The sequence below is a fragment of the Protopterus annectens genome, chromosome 11.part0 (assembly GCF_019279795.1).
Source record: "Protopterus annectens isolate FY-2018-M chromosome 11.part0, PAN1.0, whole genome shotgun sequence".
Taxonomy (NCBI): domain Eukaryota; kingdom Metazoa; phylum Chordata; order Ceratodontiformes; family Protopteridae; genus Protopterus; species Protopterus annectens.
Genome location: NC_056745.1, coordinates 1539611394 through 1539624432, shown reverse-complemented (window position 1 = coordinate 1539624432; position 13039 = coordinate 1539611394).

Sequence of the window (13039 nt, the reverse complement as noted above, 5' to 3'; positions counted from 1 at the left end):
AGGTTCACTCCGCTACCCTACACTACACCAAATTCCCACACACCCCCACTATATGTGCATTTACATTTAACCAAAAACATGCCTACAAAACGGGAACCAATCCCTCTTAGTCTTTCCTTATTTCCCATCTAAACAGCTACTCCCCTTTCCTTCACATTAACTCTTAACACACAGAACACCTTCTCACCTCCTACAACTACTAGCAAGCACACATACTAGACCCTCCTCAGAATAACATCTCTAAAAATAACTCGACTCCTTTTTACTTCCAACTCTCTACTACTCCTACTATATAAGCTCTCCTCATATGAGCTTCCTTTTAAACACACTATTCATCCTCCATACCAAACCTCTACAACCCCAACACCTCATAAGACTCAACAATGGCTTATCACCCCAGCCCTCTTCCACATCACTAATATAGACCATCACACAATCAAACTTCTTCCACAACTAATGAAATCTCCTAGCTCCCTTAGATTCTCTAAGCTCCTATACAAATTCTCCAAACTCTTTCATCATATAACCAAACAATTAAATCTCACAGAAGACATCCATCCCAATTCTGGTCCCACAGCTTCCCATGTTTCACTACCCAACCCATCCCAACCTAACCAGAATTGGGATGGATGTCTTCTGTGAGATTTAATTGTTTGGTTATATGATGAAAAATGTACATAGCATAGCTAACAAAACCCACAATCTACATGCTTTATTTTCCCACTACTCCCCAGATATAGTTACTTTAACTGAAACATGGCTAAAACCAGACATCAACAATAATGGAATCACTCCCCCAGGCTACAATATCTTACAGAAAGATAGAATAAACAAAAATGGAGGTGGTGTAGCTATCTTATACAAAGATCGTCTATCACTTGAACTTCTTGATGCCTCTAGTCAGACCTGGCAAATACTGAGCTAATTCTAGCCAAACTGACCATCAACACCAGCAAACACCTTAATATAATAGGTGGATACTTCCTACCTGGCAACAAAATTGCCATTCTGGAAAACCTTCTACAATAGTGTTCCACATCCCTCCCTCAAGAGACCATCCTAATGGGGACTTCAATATTGATAGGCTCCGCTGTTCCTCCCCAACTCCCATTACACACATTAACCTGTACGGCTTTGCCCAAGTCATCTTATCTCCCACCAGGACCGATAAAACCTCCAAATGGGAATCCTTACTAGACTGGATTCTAGTTAACTCTCCCCACCTGTCATTTCACTCAGGCTGCCTACCTGAGAATTTGAGTGACCACTGCCCAATGTTTCTCTTAAGAGATTGCAACCATCCATCACAGCAAACTTCCTTCTGAACAATTAGGAACAAAAAAAATTAAATCCTAATAATTTTATCTCTGCCCTTAAAAATTGTTTCTGGGAATATCTCAAACAACTGCCCTTGGATGAGGCAGTACTCTCCTCTAACAACACCTTCCTTGAGATTCTCAACACCCATGCCCCACCTAGAAACATTAGAGTCAAATCCAATTACGCACCCTGGTTAACCAAAGAAAGTAGATCCTTACGCAAAGACAGGGATAAGGCCTGGTTGCAGTTCTATAAGAACAAAACAAGCACTACTAAACAACATTTCCTTAACTTAGAAACAAAGTTAAAAAATCAATTAAAACTGACAAATCCACCACAAAATACAAACCAAACATCAGAATAACCCACAAAAATTCTGGATTGCAGTCAACAACCTATTGCAACAAGGAAAAAACACTACCCCCAATCCAAAAACAGCTAACAACCGAGGAACTGTGGACACCCAGTTCAACACTTACTTCATGGAATCTATTCAAACTCTAGCCAACAATCAGACTAAGTCCAACTCTACCCCCTGAACCAATCCCCAATTCGGTCCCACAAAATAACACAAACCACTTCAAGTTAAACCCAGTCTCCATCTATTATATCAAAAACTACTTAAAAAACTATAACCAACCACTTTAGCTGCTGATAATCTCTCTGAAGAATATCTACAATTTACATCAGAAGAAATTTCCTACCCAATAACCATACTTATAAATATATTAATAACAGAAGCATATGCCCCCACTATTTGAAAAATCTCTCACATTTTGCCTCTACACAAAGGCAGTAGATCCTGTGAATTTACTAGTTGTCACCCCATTGCCATCCTTTCTCCCCTGTCGAAAATCCTGGAAAGAGTAGTACACTCCCAACTCATAGAATACCTACTATCTCACAATCTCCTAGCCCATACCAAACATGGCTTTCACCCTGCACATGACACCACAACAGCCCTACTATCACACCAAACTCATTAATGTCCTCAACTCCCACAATCTTGGCAATACTGCTATAGACTGGTTTCAAAGCTACTTAGACTGACAACAAGGCATCTGTTGGCAACAATCCCTCTCACCCCTCCTGCCAGCCACCTTAGGGGTACCACAAAGCTCCATCTTTGGACACCTTCTATTCTCTCTATTTACTAATCAGCTTCACTCTGCCACTCCCCATGCTAGTGTGATTCAATACACTGATGACTTCACTTTGATCTGCTCAGCTTCTACCCTCAATGACCTTCAATCCATCACCCAAGACTCCTTCCTTTCTGTTGAAACTTGGTTAACCAACTCCCAACTTGTATCAAATCCCAATAAAACAAAGCTTATGCTCTTCTACCCCACTAAAAATACTTTTCCCTCCACAACCTTCTACATCTTCTCTAAAAACAAAACCATGATCACTCCTACTCCCTATAGCAAACTACTAGGGTTATAATTGACAATAACTTGAAATTTGATCTCCATATAGACCAATGTATCAAAAATGTTCACAAGAAACCTGGCCTGCTATATAGGAATAAACAATTTCTAACTAGCAATACAAAAATCACAATTGCTAGGACACACCTTCTAGCAACACTCCTATGTGCATCCCCAGTCCTAACAAACCTCCATAAAATGACCTTGCCAAGCTTGAAACCTGCTATAATAAAATCTCCACATTTGCCACTAATGCTTCCAACAAGTCCCATCATTGCTTATCACTCAACTAGCTCAATTGGCTAGAGCTCCTTCTACTCCTTCCATTTAATCAACTAACCTTAGCTCATAAAATTCTCCACCACCCAGAAAAGACCCCACCTTAAAGATATTATTCAACCATACTCTGCTTCTAGATCAAAAATAAAAAGTTTAGGCACAAGGACCACTGCAAGAACTAGTACCAACACCAACATATTTATTAATCCACAAATGACATAAAATCCAGAACGAGTCACTTTAAATAAAACACTTAACTTTATCATGCTAATTTTGTATTTTATGTGCTGGAAAAAGTGCCACGTGGCATTAGGGGAGGAGAATAGGGGATGAGAATTTAATTTAGGGAAGTCTTTTGGCAGCTAGTTTTAGAAGCCTATAAACCCCCAGGTTTTAATGAACATCTCCCTAGGCCTGTGTTAAAACTAAGAGCTGCTAGATTATAATTATTATGTTGGGGGTTTGCTCATGTTTTAACTTGTACATTTTCCATTTTTATTAGTATAAAGTATTGTTGCAATGTATTTCTTACAACATACCTTTCATTATGTATTATATTTGAGCCACTAGATGACAGTAAAGCACTTTATTTGAATTCCTTTCCTTCGCATCAGAATTCTGTTTTACATTTTTTTACATATATTTTAAAACAGTTTAACAAAATGATTTATGAAATGTGAATTGAAAGTTTTTAATAATATGTTAGACAAATGGTTTTATTAAGGTCTAAACACATTTATACATTTATACAGCTATTACAGTTAGAGGAATATATGTTTGTGCATTTTGGTAGCTTAATTATTTTATTTGACTGTGATTTTTAATTGGACAATGAGTTTAAATAGAGTATATATATATATATATATATATATATATATATATATATATATATATATATATAAGGTATTATGGGATTTATAATTTTAGCTAATCTGATGAAGTTCTATGGTGAATGAAAAACACGGTAATAAAGTTAAGTGTTTTATTTTAAGTGACTCGTTCTGGATTTTATGTTATTTGTGGATTAATAAATATGTTGGTGTTGGTACTAGCTCTTGCAGTGGTCCTTGTGCCTAAACTTTTTATTTTTGATGTTGCTGGAGCATTTTTGCTCTCTTTGGCACAGATTTCCACATTATTTTTGTTTGGTATATTTCTGGAGGTCATGGAGACTGGTGAGAACCAACCGCTAGTAGCTGTGTGTAATGACAGTGTTTCAGAACTTAGAAATGCAGTGGGAGAGCTCACTCAAATAGTACAACTACTGAATAGCAGTGTATCACAATTGTTGAGTGATAGTAGATCGGGCTCATTGCCTGGTAACCAGGAGGGAGTGGCTTTGGTTGAGAGGCTGAAAGGAATACGGGAAAATTAAGTATGTGTTTCCGGACATTATGGGGATGTGAGTAATGGTGATCGTGAAGATTCAGCTTCTCCTACTGGTATTCTATGCATCTTTAGTCTTCTACTGTGGAGAAAACTGTGATTTTATCTGAATCCTATCAAAAAGAAGGGGCTAGACCTAAAGAAAAAAGGAATATTGTCCGTTGCCAATATACAGGTAACTGTAATAACAGAAATGATATTGAATAGATAAAGACTTTTACAGAGATTTTAAATGGTAAGAATGGCTTAAGAACAATTAATGTAATGTTAGTAAAGAGCAAAAAGTTGTTTTAGATGAAAATACTTATAATTACCACTTGAATGTTATTTATGATTAAAAGTATAAAACATTGGATTTGGATAATAAATATTTAAGGAAATGTATGGATATGGAAACTGTACCGAAAGGCTTAAGAGTGTACAAGTACCTGAATAACATTAAGGAGGGGTCAGATATTTAAAAAGAATTAATAAAAATTTTTGACACATTTGTTTTTTCAATTATGAAAGTTATAATAAAAGAAAATGAGATGGAAATGGAAGAATTATTTAGGAAAATAGAAGAAACAAATAAGAGAATTGTGAATAATCTTTTGTTTACAGTGGAAGATGAAAGGGAATGGTACTTGAACATTAGGAAAAAAAATAGATGAAAAATGTATGTTTATAGCTAAATGTAAGAATAGGAAAATAGGAAGAGATGTAGTTGAATATAAATAAAACAGATGTTAACTGAAACCAAAACGGGGGAAAGACAGGGAATTGCAGGGTGGACATTTTGATAATGAGGAATTTAAGGGTAGGAAGGATAAGGATAGATATAATTATAATAAAGGTAATGGGGAATGATTTAATGAGGGGGACTTTTATAATAACTATAGTGGTGGTGAAGATGTTAATACTGACCTAAATGACCCTTTAGAGTTTCCCAACTGAAGGAGGTCAGAGAAAATAAAAAACAAACCCACAGTGCAATATCCTTACAATGGGGGGTGGAAATAACAGAAATGTGCACATTTCAACATGTTGAGTTTAATGAAAGTGATAGCAATGTAGGCGTTGTACAAAGGTCGAGTGTTTTTACTTTTCAGAACTATAATATATTTAATTATAGTAGTCTGGAAATAGATGAAAGATACTTCCATTTATTTATGAAAGGGCTAAAATATGTGCCTAATAATAAAAGAGATATTAGTAAGGTTCTTATAGATTTAAAGCTATTTGCTAGAAAAAAGAACCTGGAATTAATGTATGGGGGAAGAGACAAGGACAAAAGAAAAAAATTGTAATGATTTTAGAAATAAAAGTATTTTCAACCCCCCATTGCACCCCAGCTGAAAACTTTTGAAGTTGTAGTGGAAAAGGAACTTAGAGAGACTTTAATTAAGTCTAAGGTGTTTTCTAACTTAACCTACCAATAGAGATAACTTCTTAGGGAGCTAGGTGTGAATAAAAATATAAGAATAATGAGGCCAGGTAAGAGTAGGGGTATGACTATTATGGATAACACAGCATAATATATGTGGGCAAAATGGAAGAAATATTAGGAGATGAAGAAAAATATAATAAGATTCCATTAATGAGATCAACATTGCTTACTCTAAAATTGACTTTGGCTTAAAATAATTATTTTATAATGAAATGATAGAAAGTGAACTTTACAAGTACTTCTTAATAGAAAGGCTGATTATACCTTCTATTTTTGATGTAGTCAAAGTCCATAAAGATTTAAACAACCCACTCTAAGGCCTCTTGTGTCTGCCAATGACTCCAAAACATATGGTATAGCTAAGTATATAGATTCAAAAATAAAAACTGTATGGATGGAGCATTCAGGATTACAAAAAAAAACTCATAATCTTTTGAAGACTCTAGACCAAACCATCTCTGATAAAGATATTATTTTTGTAACAATAGATATTGTTGATTTATTTTCAGTAATTCCTCATTCAATTGGAATGGAATGGTTTGAGGAAGCACTATCGGAGGCTAAAAGATTTTTGTGGAAGGACCTAAGAGTCATAATGGAGTTGTTGGAGATGGTACTTAACAATAATTTTATAATATCTGAAGGTGAGTTTTTTAAACAAATTAAGGGACTAACAAGGGGGCATGTTGTGCCCCTACCTACACAAATATAGTTTTAAACACCTGGGAAAACAAATACATTTTTAACTCGTCTTATAAGAATAGTTGGTGTTTATGCAAGAGATACCTAGATGATTTATGTCCATTTTGGATAGATATGGAAGAAAAGGTGAGAGAATTTTTAGATTATATAAATAAATAGAACTACTGGATTTTTAAAATTCACATATAACATTTCAAAAGATGCAGCAGATTATTTAGATGTTACTATCGATAAAGACTATAATAGTAATGAATTCAAATCTAGGGTGTTTAGAAAAAACACGTTTTCCCGCTCCTACTTTTATTTCACAAGTGCCCACCAGTACAAACAAAAGAGAAGTATAATAGAGGAACAATTTATCAGACTTTCTAGAATGACCTCAGATGAAAAGGAGTTTTTGAGAGAAAGTATTAAGCTAAAACATATGTTTTTGGAGAGAAAATATTTGGTAGAAATGGTAGAAGAAGTTAAGGAAGTAAAGAAAGGGAGACTAGATAGATTTGCCCTATATTAGGTAAGGGATTGAACAAGAATGTAAACATAGGGGGAAAATATAAGGGAAAAGAGGAAAGTAATTTTACTGGGGCATTTGTTTTGAATTATAATAGTAAAGCCTCATTGATTAAGAATATTATATTAAAAAACTGGAAAGTGTTTGCTGGGTTTTCTGACTTAGATCAATCTTCAAACAGTCATTAACATTTACTTATAAAAGAGACAGGAATGTAAAAAAATATTTTAGAATAAAAAAAGACAACAAAGAGGTCAATAAAAGAAAAGGGACCTTTAAATGTGGCAAATGTGCACAATGTCCCCACATAAAAAATGCAGAGAAGATCTACTTGGATAGCAGGGATAAGATAATAAGCAGTAAGCAGTTTTACAACACATTACAGTAAAGTAATTGTTTACATTGCAGTATGTAAAAAGTGTTCCACATTTTATATGGGGAAAACAGAGTGAACCCTTAAAAGAAGAATATATGCACATCTATACAATATTCGTAAGCAAGACCCTAATAATACATTATTTAAGCATACTAAAATTTGGAATGAAGCTAAATATTTATTTTTTTGTGCTGGAAAAAGTGCCACACGGCAATAGGGGAGGAGAATGGGAGACAATAATTTAATTTTAGGGAAGTCTTTAGACAGCTAGCTTTAGAAGCCTGTAAACACCCAGGTCTTAATGAACATGTCTCCCTAGCCCAAGTCTTAAAACTAAGAGCTACTAAATTATAATTATTATGCTGGGGGGGGGGTTGCTCATGTTTTAACTTGTACATTTTCCATTTTTATTAGTATCAAGTCTTGTTGCAATGTACTTCTTATAATATACCTTTTTATTATGTATTATATTGTAACCACTAGATGGCAGCAACGCATGGCATTTGAATTCCTTTCCATTTCCTTAGAATTCTAAGTTTTTGCACATATATTTAAAACATTTTAACAAAATGATTTACAAAATGTGAATTGAAAATTTTAGTAATATGAAACACAAATTGTTTTATTAAGGTCCAAACACATATTTATACATTTATACAGCTATTACTGTTAGGGCAATATATTTTTGTGCATTTTGGTAGCTTCATTATTTTATAGCTTCATAGGTTCATAGGTTGGTACTGGGCTATCTGCCCGAAGGCATATATTAGCCCAGCCACGTTGTGCGGTATTCACCTCCCCTTTAGTAGTTCCCTAGACCCTTGTACTAGCAGCTAGTACCCTTGGCCCATATATAGTAGCGTTGTTGGTGTGATCCCCGGTGTGAACTTTCTGTTACTATTATTATTATTATTATTGTTATTATTATTCTGTTATTATTATGTTGAACTGTATCTCTTTCAATTTGTAACGTTGTCTCTGTTCAAAGTTATGTACACTGAATATAACTACAAACCCTTACAATATATGATATGTTCTTGCTATAGTTCCTATTTTTAATTCCTGATGTACTATATTAATGTTTTAAAGCTTTGATGTACCAAATTAATGTTTTAAAGTTATGTTCGACTATACTATGTACTGTATGACATTGGAGTTTTTCTCCCAGGGCCTCCACTGAAAAAGGACATGTGTTCAGCTGGACTTTCCCAGTAAACAAATGTAAAATAAATAAACCCAGTCAAATGGTGCTAATTACTACTATGTGTGTCCAAACTAATGACACAATCATGTTCATTGAGAATCTAAGAGTGAGGACACACATTGTGTGCAAACACTGATTATGCTTATTGTAACTCATATTTAAAACTGTTTTACCAATACCTGTGAGTGTTATTTGTGTCTGTGTGTCTGTGTACATAAATGCATTTTGTCCATTTTCAGCACAGGTCCATGAACAAAACCTGCAGTAAATGCTACTGCACTGTAAATTGTAGGAGAATCCAAGAAGTCTCTTGGTAAATGTTTTGGGATGAAAGTGCTTAACTTTTGGAATAAAGTCATTGTCTGTTACCCTCTGGGTGCTTCTTTAATTTATTATATTTGGTTTATACTCCTGATGAAGATATTAAGTCATTTAACTATACAATGATCCCTAGTTATCTCTACCGAGGAATGTGTGACTAATCAGTTTTGCCAAATTAAGAAAAACCTCTGCGGTTACTTAAAAACCTACATTCTTTTTTGCACCATGCCTATTTTTCTTCTACTCCTATATAGTCAACCTTATCCAGCAGTTATGCCAGTTGCGGAATAAGTACCAATAAAAGTTTTTACTGCCTTTCATTAATATTAATGCCAGTATACTCTGACCTGCCCCCATGAATTTCATTCACACTCATCGACAACTGTGGTCTGTGAAGTGCTAAGCTGGTATGAGGAGCATGGCATTTTGCATAAATATCCTGCCTGTACTTATCTCAAAATGTGTAGGAATTTTACTGGTGTAACCCTCGTAAAAACTGTGCCAGACCTGCAGAGTGTATATCAGTGATCATCTCCCAATCTCTGTGACTAGACATGTCATACATCCAGTGAAATAGCATATTTATAAAATAACATGTAACCTTTCAAAGTTTAACCAGAAATGAACACTTGAGAATGCCTCAGAACTGTACTAAAAAGCAAATAAATGAAGACAAAACTATACTATAATATCTTTTAAAATAATAATAAGCACAACTCAAAAAAATTTTTGGACATCCATTAAAGAAAACTTACATCCTGGCCAAATATTCAACCCAAACTCTTTTCCCAATAACTCAACACTTGAAACTGTAATACAATACAACTCATTTTATAGATAGTGGGCCAGATTCATGAAGGCTTGCACGGAGTCTAAGAGCAGAGTAAGTCTCCAGCAAGCCAACATGTCCGCCGAGTGATCCAGGAACAGCCGGCAGGGGCGTGCAACTGAGCTCTCTAAACTAGTCCTACACGGACAGGGCTGGGATATGCAAATTACCTCAATTGCAGGCGAAAGCCATGCAAATGAGGTAAAATTGCGATCCAGGAAACCCGAACCTGTCCGAGTAAGAGTAGTGTTATTTGTAGAAATGTACTCAGTTGATAACTGAGTACGGTTCTGCAAATAGCAAAACGGAGCCGTGTCAGCTGGAAAAAAAGCATGCATTCACAGGAGGAAGCATGCCAATGGCCAAAAATATGGCCATTGGCAATGGGAAGTGATGCAAATTAAAAATAAAATAACTTTTTTTTTTAAATCCCGATTTCCGGGGTTTAACTGTAGTGCAGCGCCGCGCAAACGCGCTGTGCCCTAAAAAGCAGAAAATGAATAATTAAAATCCACAAATGTGGATTTCATAGCTAAAATGAATTTACAATGCAAGCGAATGACAGGCTGAAGACAACATGGCCACTGAGTAGAGGTTGCTAAGGGAGGAAGCTCAGTCTAAGAGATGTAACTAAGCATTAGTAGGCAATTCTATGCAAATGAGAGTTATGATAGTGAATCGTAAGTTTACATAGCAAATGAGCACAGTCAGTGGAGTGTAGGAGTAGGATAAGGGGAGTAACAGAATAGAAAATAGGTGACATCACGAGGGAGGTATGTATGAAAGGAGTACAGTTCATTGGCGCAGAGTGACATGTGTCAGCTTACATTTACATAATAGTGAAAAAGGTGTGTCAACAGGTAGGCCAGGTAAAGTCAAGAAATCGAAGGTGTATGCTGTGGATAACACCAAAGTTTCTTGCTGAGCGTGCATGCGCGCGTGTGCACGCCAGTAAACCCGAGTAAGACAGTGTGCACGTGTGTCAGCGTGTGTGCGTGTCTGTAGGCTTGAGTAAGCATATGTAAGGCTGTGTAAACAGTTGTAAGTGCATTTGCACCAGTGTGCATGCATTTTAACAAGAATAAGCAAGATTTAGTCCGTGTAAGCATGTGTGCGTGCGTGTGAGCTGGTGTGCGTGTGTTTGTGCTTGTTTGCACGGCGCTGCCCCCTGAGGAAACAGAAAGGGAAAGGGAAGCACAACAAATAGTAGGAAGTTAACCAGGGAGTACTAGCAGAGCTAGCAGGTGAAAACAATCAGAATCAGGCAATTACACAGGCAGTGCACTAGCCCAGCCCAGCACTTAAAACTCAGCAAAAACCATCCCAGAATGTTTTTCACAGACACACTGCAACACTGCAGTAAGCTAATAGAAGTGAAAACTGAAAAAGCTTTACTGAGACAAAGAAATGTTAGGGGCTGCCATTGCTGTCATAAGGTGACATATGCAACATGCTGAGGGTGGTGACAATGCAAATGCTGCTGAGCAACCCACAGTGAGGAGACGGAGAAGAGTGTACAGGCCTAGGGTAACCTACCAGGGGCTACATGAGCTGGAGATAGTGAAGCACTATAGAGTGGACAGAGACCTCATGCAGCAAATTGTTGAGTTGTGCAGGCCACGCCTCACACACAGAACCAACAGAGGGGAACCCATCCCATTGGAAACCAAGGTATGTGTTGGCCTAAGAATATTAGCAACAGGTACCTTCCTGAGACCAACTGGAGATATGATGGGGATTTCATAGGCATCAGCATCTAGGGTACTGCACCAGTTCCTGAGTGCCATGGCAGCACATGTCAGTGATCATGTGTATTTCCCCAATTCCCGTGAGGTATTATCCAGTAATATGTGTCTCTTCCAGCAAATAGCGGAATACCCTGAGGTAGTGGGTGCAATAGACTGCACGCACATTCGCATAAAAGCACCAGCCGGTGAGTGGGGTAGGGTCTACTATAACCGCAAGGGTTACCCCTCCATCAACTGCCAGGTCGTGTGTGATGCCCAGGGCATAATAATGAATGTGTGTGTTGGCTGCCCTGGAAGCTACTATGACTCCCATATCTGGCATCTGACACAGCTGTACCAGACATTTGCCAGTGGGGACATCCCTCATGGTCACCTAGTGGGGGGATGCTGAATATGCACTCGAGCCGTGGCTGATGACACCCATCAGAAATGCACACACACCTGAACAGGAATGCCATAATGATGCACACGCACAAACACGAAATGTAATCGAGCATGTGTTTGGACTGCTCAATTCACGGTTCCAGTGCCTGGACACATCTGGTGGAGCCTTGCAGTACTCACCAACTACATGTACCCAAATAGTCATGGTATGTGCTATGCTACGCAATATGATCCTGCGAAAACAGCTGCAGCAGGAGCAGCATAGGGCCGGGCACAACAGCCCCCCACCATTGCCAAGGCCATTACAGGCAGAGGGTGACTCGGAGGAGGAACATCCTGAGCCTGCCCCAGTAGGCAGACGGAGGCGTGCCCAGTATGCTTTGGCCTTGGCAAAGAGGCAACGCATAGCATATACACTGGCTCAGTAGGAACCCTGGAAATGATACCTTTTTCCGACTCACACATATAGTAAAAGCGATGCCTAACTTGACACTACCTGTTAACAAACATGTATAGGGAGTGTAAAATGTGCATCCGACATAGGCAGCCCTGCAGCACCACTTGAGGCTGATTGCTATGTGTTAAGCAATATAAAGCACTGCTAAACAGCTCTCACCACTATTTAGTATATGTAAACAGAATTGCACACACTAAGTAGCACAACTACAGGCAATGTTCAGCAATATTGTGCACTGTCCAGCAATGTTGGGCAACATTGAGCAATGTTGTGCAAGTCTGGTCAAATGTGGGTATAGTTCATCAAAAGCAGGTTAACAAGTTCATATTTGCTTCACTTTTCTTGAAGCAGTCTGTTCTGGCATGTATGAAAATATGAAGCAATGACAGTCCTTGAACCCAGGATACAGTTCACTATAGTCAGAGTACAGAACCACTAAACCATGACAGTATGTCAATGGTCAGCTTGTATGAATAAATGTTGATAAGCCAATGCTAAGTATCTCATGGAAACCTTGCAGGCATAGCATAATCCCTGTCGAGTTAAGACATAAAGGTGAGGCCTGCAGTAATAATAGAACCTGATATTCAACACACATATAGTATAAATGTTAATATTGGTAATGTTCACACACATCAACAAACGTAGTGGACCTCAGACAGC